Genomic DNA, 14067 nt, shown 5'->3' with positions numbered 1-14067 from the left:
AATCGTGAAAATGTGTGCAAATCTTTGAATATATATTGTTTAAAGCGAACATTTTTTACATATCATTTTGGGGGTCCTTGACATGGAAAGGTTTGAGCACCACTGATATAGCAACATAAGTTTTTTCAAAAAACTGTTAGGATTTAGATGAAATACAATACAAAACAACATACACAAACAAAGAAGTTATCAATATATCTATATAAAATCAGAGCCAGGGGGATTTACTAACAGAAAACATTATTAAGAGTGAACACAAAAAGACAGTTATTGCAGCCTTCTTATTTTTTGAGTCATAAATTGTTTTAATGTAGCCTACTGCCTGGCTTCAATCTCAAATGCAATGAATGAGGGTTTGGAATGACTAAATTTGGATTTATATATGAAATTTAGCTAGTCACACACTGACTGCACTCACACTGACGCGTTATTATGATTCCCACACCGCGTCGTGGCAAACCCGCTGAGCGGGCGCTGTGATTGGTCAGTAGTCGCTGTGATTGACAGTTCTCGTTTTTGCTACTATGCCTATACCTAACCTCAACCCTAACCCTAACCTCAGTAAAACTATGCCTAAACCTAACCCTAACCCTAACCCTAACCTCAGTAAGACTATGCCTAAACCTAACCCTAACCCTAACCCTAACCTCAGTAAAACTATGCCTGCCGGGGAGCCAATCAGACACGTAAGGCGGGTCTAAATCCAGGACGCGGCGTGGGATTCATAATAACGCCACACTGACAACCCAACACACACACCTGTTCCTTATTGTCTCTAATCAAGCCCCCCAGCCACTCTCTTAAAGAGCCCATGGTGAATGATGCCCCAAGACAGTCACTACACTATACCGTGATTATTTCCCTCACCATCAAAATCCTCCATAATCGACCCCACCCACCCCTACCGCCGTACGACCGCACATAAACGGGTGCTTAAGCCAGAGACACCAGCACAGAGATAGAGAGAGAAGGGAACGTATTGTAATGAATACTAAGATGTGCCTCCATGCAGGGGCTGGCCTCGGCTGTTTCCAGAGCATCAGCCTCCTAATGGAGAAAGACAAACTCAGTGTGACACAGTAGAGAGCGAGGGGGAATAGGTGCATTCTGGAGCAGATGGAGACAAATGTGATCTCTCTGTTTGAGCGAGAGAGAGAGTGAAAGAAAGAAAGGTGTGTGTGTGTGTGTGTGTGTGTGTGTGTGTGTGTGGAAAAAGTACTCAAATGTTTTACTTAAGTAAAAGTATCAATACTGCAATGTAGAAGTACTCTGTTACAAGTCAAAGTCTGGTGTTCAAAATTGACTTGAGTAAAAGTACAAAAGTATTGGTATCAAAATGTACTTAAAGTACCAAAACTAAAAGTACAAAAATGTTTGAAAATAGCAGATCTACAAGCTCACAACGCGTTGTGTTGTGAGCTTGTAGATTGGTTATTTTCAAATAGCCTAGGTATAAAATAGGACTAAAGTGGTTAATGTATGTTTTATAATGTAATCATTTGTATCTGCAAAGTAAATAGTAACTAAAGTTTTCAAATAATTGTAGTGGAGTAAAAATATATTTGCCTCTGAGATGTAGTGGAGTAGAAGTAAACGTATTGGAAATTGGAAATACTCAAGTAAAGAACAAATACCTCAAATTGTACTTAAGTACAGTACTTGAGTACATGTACTTAGTTACTTTCCACCACTGTGCGTGCGTGCGTGAGTGTGTGTGTGGGAGGGAGTGCATACAAGCGTTTATTAATAAACAATGAACATCGAGATGCATTCGCGATGACTTTTAAAGTTCTTGGCAGTTCAAATGCTACACCGAGGTTACATGCAAATGAACAAAACCGAGACGCTCTTATCTACAGGTCTAAACCAAACTCGGATACAGGGAGCATCTTCCCAACAGCTGGTGCATCTCTGTTACTGTATATATCATGTCACCTCATGTAATTACCTATCATCTCATGTATGTTATATGTCATATCATTTAATATCATGTCATATATCGTACTGTATATCATAACATCATATGGTATCTATATAATTTCATCTATACATGTGTGAAATCTGCGTGAATGCATGTGAGCGTGTCCGTCCGTGTGTCAAGAACCATCGGACCGATCGCATCACTTTACCATTGTACCATATATCGCAAAGGACCCGCTGAGGAGTCTTTGTGTGAACCGTCCGACCGATGTCAGTGACTATGATGTCATGCTGGTGACATCAGAGATTTCCAACACAGGCAGGCAGACAGATACAGAGATCTTCATATATGGACATGAACGGGACATGGCAGACAGACAGATAGAGTCGGGATCTTCAAATATGAATGGGACAGAGACGGACAGACAGGTACAATACGACAATGGGTCAAATGGGTATTGCATAAATGGTAAATGGTGCATTTATATAGCGCCTCTATCCGAAGCGCTTTACATTGATTGTGCCATTAACCCATTCACACACCGATGGACCATGCAAGGCACCAACCTGCTCATCGGGAGCAATTAGGGGTTCAGCGTCTTGCTCAAGGACTCTTTGACACTAACTCTAGGGGAGCGCCCCGGTAACCGCCTTCCATTCCGACATCTCGCCACTCCGACTAGTGGCTTCCGCGTGCGGTTAGGGTTAGGTATAGGGTTCGTTAACGTCGGAAAGGCGACATGTCGGAAAGGCGACATGTAACCGAGCGCCCCGGCCCAGGATCAAACTGGGAACCTTGCGGTTTTCCAGTTCACTCTACCTGGCCACTCTACCCCTGAGCCACTGCCGCCATAATAGGCTCTATTCACAGCAGCCATATTATGAAGACATTCACAGGTGTTACAGTACCAATGATACTAATGAAGGCTCTGTTCCATTTAGTGTAGCACAGTGGTTTCCACGACCCCCATAACTCTGAGAGTGTACAAATGGAACCAAATGGACCCGTATTTGTACACTCTCAGAGTTACACACCTGTAAGGGGCCATTTGGAAGCCCATGAGGGTCCCTGGACCCCAACTGTAGACCCACTGGTGTAACAGAGTGTTTCCAGTGAGCCAACATGCACAATATTAGCACCCTGACTCTGTTTGACCAGCATGGAACAGAGCCTTCATTAGTATCATTGGTAACACCTGTGAATGTCTTCATAATATGGCTGCTGTGAATAGAGCCTATTGGAGGCATCTGCCTAGTACATGGGTCTACAATAGAATAGCCAGAAAAACAAATAACGCACATCCTCCGTTCTTTGGTGCTGAGCTTTAACTGTATGAACAGTGATATAGAAACAGAAATAGGGCTCGCAACTCACTTTTATGCTCCAAGGTTTATTTAAACAAACAGCAGTATCTGCTGTTTGTTTAAAAAAAAACTTGGAGCATAAAAGTGAGTGCGAGCCCTATTGTTGTTTCTACAATAGAATAGAGCATCTATTTTCAGCTAAGAGGTTTGTTGTAGAGGGGACAAAAGAGCAGACCAAGTACGGAGCCACAAGGTCAAGTATTGAGGTTTTAAGTGGATACATGTCTGAAAATCCACATTAATATGAATCCAAAATATTAATAGAAAAGATAAACAAACAAATAAATAAACACAAACAAAAAATGATGATAGTGCTGTCAAACAAGTCTATGAAGCGATCTGTGCAATCAATTTAAAACGTCTACAGTAGACGGGGTCCCTGCCTTTTCTCTCTCTCTCTCTCTCTCTCTCTCTCTCTCTCTCTCTCTCTCTCTCTCTCTCTCTCTCTCTCTCTCTCTCTCTCTCTCTCTCTCTCTCTCTCTCTCTCTCTCTCTCTCTCTCTCTCTCTCTCTCTCTCTCTCTCTCTCTCTCTCTCTCTCTCTCTCTCTCTCTCTCTCTCTCTCTCTCTCTCTCTCTCTCTCTGCTAAGGGGTCCTTGGCCTGAAATAACACTGAAGGCCCCTGGCCTAGTAGATTTGATTTGAGTGCTAGATTGTTGCTGCAGAGTTTGCCCTCAGGTGAACAGAGGACAGCTGAATCAATGAAGCCAAATATAACACGTTTCAAACGAGTCAATTAGCGCTGGCAACATGCACTTGCCTCTCGTCTAAACATTCCAGGGAGAGCACCGACAGAATCAATGTGGCCGCAGCAGCCAAGTCAGTGCTTGCAGCTAGTAGTCGCATATACTATATGATTAGATTTGTTTCATTAGTTCATTTTGAAATAATATTCAAAGAGCCATTACGCTTTAATTATTTCACCACCACTGGGTCATGTTTTTTTTATTGCCAAAGCAATAAGGTCACACATCATTAGCAGAGTGTTGAGGAAGAGAGGACAGACTGCCTTGAGTTTTATGAGGTTTGAAACAGTTGTCTAAAAGCAATTTCGCCCCAAGAACTAGTGTGGCGGAAAGGTCTGAGCAATATTTAAGAAAAAAAAGAACACTAGCTGGCACGAAATGTGCAACGGTGCTAGTTTTGAATGAATCCAAGATGTAAGCTTGCAACCTTCTGGGGCTGCATGCGGCTATCGATTGTTTTCCACTCGATTGGGCTGTCGGTTACTTTTCCGATTAATCAAATAATCAGAGTTTTTTGTTGTTGTTATCTATCAATGAATCGATTTACCAATTGAGGGATATTTTATACTTTGTCGCGATTTCATGGGAAAGTTTGCGAAGATAGCAGACCCACTGTACAATCTCGAGCTTGTGTATCTGTAATTTTCACTATTTTTGGGAAGCTTTTCACTTATAATGACATGCCCAAAATAGGGATCCATCGATTATTTCATAAAATTAGCGATAATTATTGGCGAAAGGGCCTACTCTGTGTGGAGTTTGCATGTTCTCCCCGTGTCTCCTAGGGTAGTTAATACCCTCACAAAAACATGTAGTAATCCTGGTCGCTATACCGCCTGCCCCATAGTCCATACATTCACACGGTGGCCATTTGGGAATTTAACATTGCGTTGCTGTGGCAACTGGGGTGGCAACTGGGGTGGCATTTCATTGACTTAATGGCAATATGGCCGCCGTGTGAATATGGTCTATTACAGCCGGGGCGCCTGATGGAGGGGAAGGGAGCTGGTTGGAATAACGTGTTCCTTCCACGCGCTACGTCCTACCGGGGAAACTCCCCCCTGTCAGGTGACTGACAAGAAGGTCAGTTGGCTCTCATGCACTGAAGGAGGCATGAGCTCGGCCCTGGGCTCCCTAGGCTGGTGGGGGGAGTGTAGCGCCCAGGATCACTTAGAAAATTGGCACCCACAAAAAAGGGTTACAAAATCGTGGGATAAAAAAAAAGAAAGAGAAAAAAGAAAACTAATATCGATAATTTATTAAAATCGATTAAATCTATTAGTTCGATTAACTATTGCACACCTACAGCGTTCATTAGATATGTGAGTGTACCCTAGCATACTCTTTGTGTTCCCATAACGGCTGCTTCACTACCTGAAACGCATTGTCTTGTCAGTCAAGCCAAACTGCTTTATGAGTGTGGCGTGGATATAGCGACAGGGGGAAGTGAGGAAAGGGAAGTGATGGCATTGAAACTGCAATAATGTTGACAAGGGGGAAGAGCAGTGGTTGGAAAAAGTACTCAGATATTTTTACTTAAGTAAAAGTAGCAATACCACAAAGTAGAAATACTCTGTTACAAGTAAAAAGGTCTGTGTTCAAAATGTTTCTTGAGTAAAAGTACAAAGGTATTAGCATTAAAATATACTTAAAGTACCAAAAGTAAAAGTACTAGGATGTTTGAAAATAGCCGATCTACTGGGTGATACATCCTGTCTGAAAATATCTGCCTCACTGACTCATGTCAGGCAAAGTCTGCCCGGCAACTTAAAGCCCTATTTAATACTTTGCTGTGCAACGGTGTGGTGTTATGCAACGGAGTCGTACACGACGGTGTCACGTGACAACAATTGGCAATCGATTTTGCTATTCGTCAGCATCTTTTTTTTTGTTTTTGCCTATGACAACCCAAATCCCCCAAAATAGGGACACCAGGTTGAAAGTAGAAAAATTACATACATAACAATGCACATTTGTCATGAGGCCAAAAAAAGAATTAATTGTTGTATATTTTGCGAGGCACACTCAGATCCATTGACAAAAATGTGAAAACCATGACAACCTGGACACAAGGACAGACATAATAACTGATACTAACTAGTGCAGCAGGCCTGTCTGTTGTCTGAATCTGTCTTGAGAGATTAGTGGGTACTATTATACTATGTCAGTACAGGGCTACAGGCCCTTAACCAGGTGATAATGCATCATATAGCGTCATTCGTGTCAATCGCGGTAAACTCATTTTTCTTTGCAGTGATTTTGCATACTTTTCGCCAGCTCTGGCGAGGAACTTCTGGGCCAGAGCCCTGGTATTTGTGGGCGGGATGTAACTTACACTCAGAATCTGAGCGGACACGCCTCTTACCGGTCTGAGAGCTGTGCAACTCGTCTAAAAAGTCAGACGAGAGGCAAACAGCAATACACAACAATGGCGGGCGAAATTTCTCAAGGGGAAATTTCTTCCCGTCGATCCTATTTAGATGCAACACCCACTGCATGTGGATCACGCCCCCTTTTCTTCATTGGCTGTTGATTTGAATCACAACGCAGTGGCCGCGCCCCTGTTGTCCAGGCTCCAAGCCGAATACTCCCAGACCATGCGTTGCCCAACACTGGGCAATGCACTGCCTCGGCGTGTCAGCATCACACAAGGTGATCGGTGATTGGCTTGAACGGTTCTCGAGAACAAAAAGCAAACATGCATTACATTGCACACACACGTGTACTGTATGTCTGTGCTGAAAATAACTGATTGTGAAGTACTGTATGATTCAAAACTATAAATGCCACAAATGTGTGTACAGTATGTGTACAGTATGTGACCATGCCTGACCTTTCCATATATCGAGAATCATTTGTACTGCTGACATTATGTGAGAGAAACAAGCAACCAGGTCTAGGAAAACCAGCCCAAAAGAAGCAACTATGGGCCACATGAGCACTTTTACATATACATCAGCTATTTGAAAATAGCAGATCTACAAGCTCACAATGCGTCGCATCGCGGCGCGTTGTGAGCTTGTAGATCTGCTATTTTCAAATAAATTCTTGCGGGGAAATTATAATAAGCAGATCTGGCAACCCTGCATGCTGTGCGTGCGTGCGTGCGTGAGCATGCACCATCACGCTGTGTATGTGTGTGTGTGTGTGTGTGTGTGTGTGTGTGTGTGTGTGTGTGTGTGTGTGTGTGTGTGTGTGTGTGTGTGTGTGTGTGTGTGTGTCTCTCAACACTTGGAAATTAGCTTATGACCAACTAATTGGTCACAGGTGAAAACAATAATACACATCCAAAGTGGAATGTTCTCTTTGTACTGATGTGAATGTTCTGTTTGACCCCACATTTCATCTAGGACTGACACGGTGGCAAAAATGCAGATGAGGACAACACTGGGTCAATGGCTGCTAAGGCTCGTCATCAGAATTGTCCCAAGGTCACTACGGAGAGACACAGACAGAGCGTTTCCCTTCAGGCTACATCAGAGCCCTGAACAGCAGCCAAACTGTAGGTCAAACGCTGAAAATTTGCTAAAAGTTATAATATGCCAAAAAATAGGGATGCCAGGTTTATTGTGTTATACACTGCAGCTACTCTTTTGTTTTTTACTTCGCCTAATGGCGGCATATTTATGTTTATGCTAATGTTCTAAACGAATATGCGCACACATCTGCATATGATGCTAATTTAATTTTATAAACATCATGTACATATAGTATCTGCTACTACATAGCTATCTATATGTATATCTCTTGCCATCTCCCGCCTGGACTACTGCAACTCCCTCCTTGCTGGTGCCCCGGCGTCTGCCATCAGACCTCTGGAGCTTGTTCAGACACAACCATCCTTCTCCGTTCTCTACACTGGCTCCCTGTAGCGGCTCGCATCCATTTTAAAACCCTGGTGCTAGCCTATAGGGCAGTGAAAGGAAAAGCTCCTTCTTACCTCCGGGCTATGGTCGATGCTTACACCCCTGCCCGACCACTTCGGTCTGCCGACACGGGGCGACTGGTTGCCTCGTCGCTCAGTGATCCTTCTGGCCGATCTACACGTTCACGGCTTTTTTCTGTTCTGGCCCCACAGTGGTGGAATGAACTCCCCACTGATGTCAGGACAGCAGAGTCACTGCCCATCTTTCGCCGCAGGCTGAAAACCCACCTCTTCAGGAAACACTACCCTTCCTCTTTGCCTGGCCTACTTGTTGTTAACTAGTTGTACGAACTCTTGTTCTATTGTCTTATTGGATCTTGTCTATTCAATACAAAAACTAAGCTATGACGACTAAAACTAAGACTAAATCTATTGACAATTTTGTCAACAAATAAAAACTAGACGTTAAAATGTTAGCGAGGGACTAGTGGAGAAGAGATCCCGTAGAACTAAAAGACAAGTCATTTTATGTTTGGTTGCGCTCGGATGTTGCTCTCTGAAAATAGCAGATCTACAAGCTCACAACGCGTCGCGCTGCGAGCTTGTAGATCGGCTATTTTCAGCATGCACCGAGTGTAAAATCAGCCATTACGACGCCATGAAGGCACCGCCAAAATACATTTTAGTCGACTAAATCAATTGTAGATTTAGTCGACTAGATCTTATGATATTTAGTCGACTAAAACTAGACTAACAGTAAAACATTTCAGATGACTAAAATATGACTAAAACTAAACATAATTTGATTCAAAACACTATGACTAAAACTGAATCAAAATTTGCTGTCAAAATCAACAATGCTGTGTTGTTTCTTTTCTCTCCTGCTCTTACCCTATGTCTATCCTCTCTTTTCACTCGAAAACTGCAAAATGATGGAGCGCGCACAAACGAGAGAATTTCACCCGCTTCTTCACGCCCCCATCTTTACACCTGCAAACCCTGTGATGTGACAATAAAGCTGATTCTGTTGATTCTGTTGTGGTCTTGTTTGTTATGTATTTTTAGCACAGTCTGCATTGGCATGTCACACCTACACTCCACTCCACTAAAATACATCCTCTTTGAATCTTTGAGCAGGTGCCTCTCGTCAACAAATCAAGAGGGGCTTGCTTTGATCTTCCCATATAGATTAGAGAACAAATAAGGACATGCTGCAGACGCAAGTTCCATGTCATCATCTAACACAATGGTTCTCAAAAAGTGGGGTCCGAGGACCACCAGAGGTTCTTGAGGGGCGTTCCAGGGGGTCCCCAACTAAGTAACCATTTTAATGGTTGAGTTTAGGAACCAAATGGACCCTTACAGGTCGGTAACTCTGAGATTATATAAGTGGAGCCTTACGGGTACATTTTGTCCTATTTGTATACTCTCAGAGTTAAATTAACACTGAGGATTTTACAGTGTAGACTGGGGTCCTAGAGATGACACAAAATCCTATCAAATGGGGATCTGTGGTCTAATACATATCAAAATGGGGGGTCATTGAAATGAAACGTTTGGAAATCACTGATCTAACATAGAAGGCATTTTATTCCACGGTAAATACAGCCGGTCCACAGACTCCACACTGACTGCACAGTAGAAGGGTCCTCAGAGAACTGGGTTAGAAAATGGAGTGTCTACAGCAGAGCAGACCCCCATGGGTACATTTTTTACCCCCTCAAAGTCACAGTAAATGAGCACTCTGGGCTCAGAAAAGAAAGGCACGTTTTGGGACTGAGGCTTTGCAACTAAGACTGTTGAACAAGGCCTGACAACCGCCTGTCACCATGGACTTTACTTTTCCTTGTGGATCTACCATGTGGATTGTATGGCCCTATGTGAACCTGACAATGTGTTGATACTCTCTTTGCACCTTAATGTCTAATAAACATACTGTACGTGCTGTTTTATGATATGTGTAGGCCTATGTAGATATCTTTGCCTCTCCTTGACATGTTTTTCTTTACCGTTTGATTTCCCCCTTTGCTGTCCCTGCCCCCCTCCCCCTTCCTTTTCTTTTTTCTGAAAACAACAAAAACAATGGAGCTTGCACAAGAAAAAACTCATTTCACCTGACTACGTGATGTGACAATTTAAGTTTGGGTGTATGGACGCATACAGTATAAGTATGACAGTGGTTCTCAAACCTTTTTCGTGCCAAGGACCCCCCACAGTTATATGTAAGCGACCGCGGACCCCCGCCTGAAAATATGTTGTGCCAGGGACCCCCAGAAGCAAGGATATTTGCGTTAAAAATGTTCGCCTTAAAAAAGAAAGAAAAAAAGATTTGCACACATTTTCAAGATTTTTCAAAAATAGCAGATCTACAAGCTCATAGCGCGGCTTTTCTGTCAAAGTATAAAACATGGATAATGGGGTTCAAATGATTGTGACGCTTTATTAACTCATTTTGCTGGGGACCCCCTGGTATCCCCCCTCCCCTCCCCAAGGACCCCACTTTGAGAACTAACGTTGTATGGAATGGGACTGTAATACTGTAGTAAGACCAATTCAAGTCGATTTCTCCAGAAAACACACTGTTACTCTAAAATTCACCTGTTTTTCGTGCATGCGTTAGGGAACTCCCTTACGCACAGCTAGACTTTACAAGAAGGTTGAGCTCTTACAGGAAATGAATGCTCTTCTTTTAGGCGCGAGCCCTGCCTGAGAAGCAGACTATATAGCGCTTACGCGGTAAAGCGTCTGCTCGTCTAGTGTAAGCCGTGACATAATTTCCCTGTAAAGCGGGTCATGTGGGGGTAACAGGGAGAAGAGAGGCAGAGAGTGCGCTTTACTGTCTGAGCATTTAGCGGTTGCTTTTTTTAAATACTAGCACTACACTGTGTGTGTGAACATACAATAGCGGTATATGGCGTGTGAATGGGAAATGGCCATTTAGAAAAACAACTGTTTCATATCTTGAGGGAAATGAGTACTTCTCCGTTTACCTCGTCACCACCAGACTTGGGTGGTAACATTGATGTCGTACATAGTTCTTCATGTTTCTTGCACACATTTTGATCTCCACATTGGAGGAATTCACTATACAGTACGTCAAATCACGATAATGTTGAACATGCTGACAGAAAGATGCACTACAATGACTTTCATATCTAAATCTATTGCTCGTTATGTGCACCCCAGCCCTCACAAAGAAAAGGGCTAAGAATTATGTGTGAATACTGACACAGCTGTGCTGTGATTAGCTGTAGTTTAGTTCACCCTAGCTGGCAATTATTATTGCGCGCTGTAGGAGGCTAGCCATCTGTAACAGTCATTCTCAAACTTTTTTAATTATAGGACCCCCTGTTTAATATGCATATACGGACCCCCATTTGGTACATTTTGTTATCGTTGGGACCCCAAATCTACACTATAAAATCCTCTGTGTTCATTTAACTCTGAGAGTGTACAAATAGAACCAAACGGACCCATAAGCGTTTGGTTCTGTTGGTACACTCTCAGAGTTAACAGACCCAGGGTATATTTGGTGTGTGTGTGTGTGTGTGTGTGTGTGTGTGTGTGTGTGTGTGTGTGTGTGTGTGTGTGTGTGTGTGTGTGTGTGTGTGTGTGTGTGTGTGTGTGTGTGTGTGTGTGCCTTTGTTTATTTTAAGGGGCTATAGCAATAAGGTGACTGAAGTTTCGGTGTCCACGACATCTTCCTCAGAGGACCTGACGAAGATGTCGTAGACCATTGGTTCTCAAAGTGGGGTCCGGGGACCCCCAGGGGTCCTTGGCGGGGTACCAGGGGGTCCACAGCTAAATAAGTCAATAAATAAATAAAAATATAGCGTCACAGTCATTTTAACCACTTTAACCATTGTTGTATACTTTGGCTATTCAAAAATAGCAGATATACAAGCTCATAGTGCGCGCTATGAGCTTGCAGATCTATTTTTGAAAAATAATGTTCTGGCTGAGGCGTGGTGGTAGGCTATGCCTTATCTTGTCATCAACATGACGTCATTGAAACACCAGAAATAAATTGTAAGAGCTTTGAGCTTGTAGAGCTGCTATTTTTGGGTACTTTTGCGTGACACTGTATGATGAAGAAGGGCATTAATGTACAGAAAGAAAGTTAGAATATGGAGATAAGAGGTTTCTGCTCGGCTAGTAATCCAGAGCTAAAAAAGGTTGGAACCACTGGTTTGGTTTGGACAATCTTGCTCATAAAGTAGATTTAACACACAAACAAAGGAGCTTTGACCTTGTTACTGACTCAACGGCGCCACCCAATGCTGTTTTCAGGTACTTACGACACCACATTAAACGTAAGCACTCAAAAAGAGAATTTATATGGGCCACATGCGGCCCCCACCTTCACTTAATGCGGCCCTCAGGTTAATATCGGAATACTGATATATTATTGATTTCAGCTGTTACAAATCCAAACGTGCAAATATGACCCACTTTAGTTACATCAGTCTCTATTAGTAGCTTAATGACTAGTATTAAAATTATTTTTTATGTCCAATGTATTTGTATTTAAGTTCATAAAGTTAACGTTTAATAAGTATATAACTAAATGCATTTGAATTAAAAAAAAAGATGATACTTTTCAGGATTCCAATTCAAAAATAGCAAAAAAATAGCAAATAATTCAGGATTCCAATAAAAAAATAGCAAAACTAGCAGATCTACAAGCGCAACGCATCGCACTACGACGTGTTTTGGGCTTGTAGATCGGCTATTTGTGTGACATAGAATGACGAAGTGGAGCATTACTTACGAGAAAAAAAAATACAGAGATAAGAGGTTTCTGTACAGCATATGCAATGTGGCCCTTTGGAGTGAGAGTGGAAATATAGTGGCCCTCTCCATCATCAAAGTTGCATCACCCCTGATAGAGTATATGGGGAGGGAAAGTAAACTGGACCTACTTATACAGTAAGTAATCCAATAATCCTCAGGTTGGGACAATGAACTACAGTTGCGATTGTTTACATTCATTGGACACTGCAAACAGGGCGAGGCATTCGTATAAAGGCTGATAGCACTTATCTGGACACACGCACATATTCACTCTATCTATGATTGCTCTGTTTGCCAGGAGCTTAATGGGATTGGGTTTTTCTGCCCACAATTCCAAAAAGCAACCTCGGTTGTGATTACCATACACAGCATTAACCCATAAAGACCGGGGAACGCATATCTGTGTCATTTTAAGATCTCTTTGGGCTATATATGTATTTTAAAGCGAACATTTGTAACTCAAATCTTTGCTTCTGGGGGATTCTACAAATGTCTTCTAAATCTCTAACAGTTTTTTTTTTTTTTTTAAACTCATGTTGCTACATCAGTGGTTCTCAAACCTTTTCATGTCAAGGACCCCCAAAACGATATGTATTTGGCCGTGGAATCCCATCTCAAAATATGTTGTTCCAGGGACCCCCAGAAGCAAAGTTTGAATTTGAGTTACACATTTGAGTTACTTTTTGTAATTTGAGTAAATATATATATTCAAAGATTCGCACAAATCTTCAAGCTCTTCAAGCTGATCAACAAGCTCATAGCCGCGCTATGAGCTTGCATATCTGCTATATTTGAATAGCCAAAGAAATCTTAAAATGACGCAGATTCTTTCCCGGTCTTAATGGGTTAAAAGAGATTTAGAGGGTTTCACATTTTTATTCATCTGTTTTCGCCAAAGACAAGGTTGCAAAACAAAAACTGGACTGTCCTCCTCCCACTGAAGACATTTGCATCTGCTGTGGAGGGAGCTCATACTCCCATTTCAGATGGGAATGAAATATAATGTTACAGGGATATTATAGTTTATTTGCATCATTTCCACCTTGCGTCATATTTCTTTGGTCATCTTTAACCGCTGTCAACCTGGCGTCAACCTCTTTTGGGGCACGTAATTGTAGGCATAACATGTTGAGAAACGGTCAAAGACAGCAGATCTACAGGCTCACAAGGACTCCAGATACAGATCTGCAATTATCACAATTCTTTTGAAAATGTGCTAAATGTTTACTTTTTGTCACCTTGCTAAACTAATGGCCTAAGTCATTTTTTAAAAGTTTTTCAGAAAAGAAAATAAAAAGATCCAAAACAAAACTATGTGATATTTCTTTATCATTTCACCCAAAATGTTTATAACAAATGATGACTATTAACATAAAAAT

Source organism: Gymnoscopelus microlampas, assembly GCF_963454915.1.
Source record: "Gymnoscopelus microlampas genome assembly, chromosome: 5".
NCBI classification, from domain to species: Eukaryota; Metazoa; Chordata; class Actinopteri; order Myctophiformes; family Myctophidae; genus Gymnoscopelus; species Gymnoscopelus microlampas.
This window is presented reverse-complemented; position numbering follows the sequence as displayed.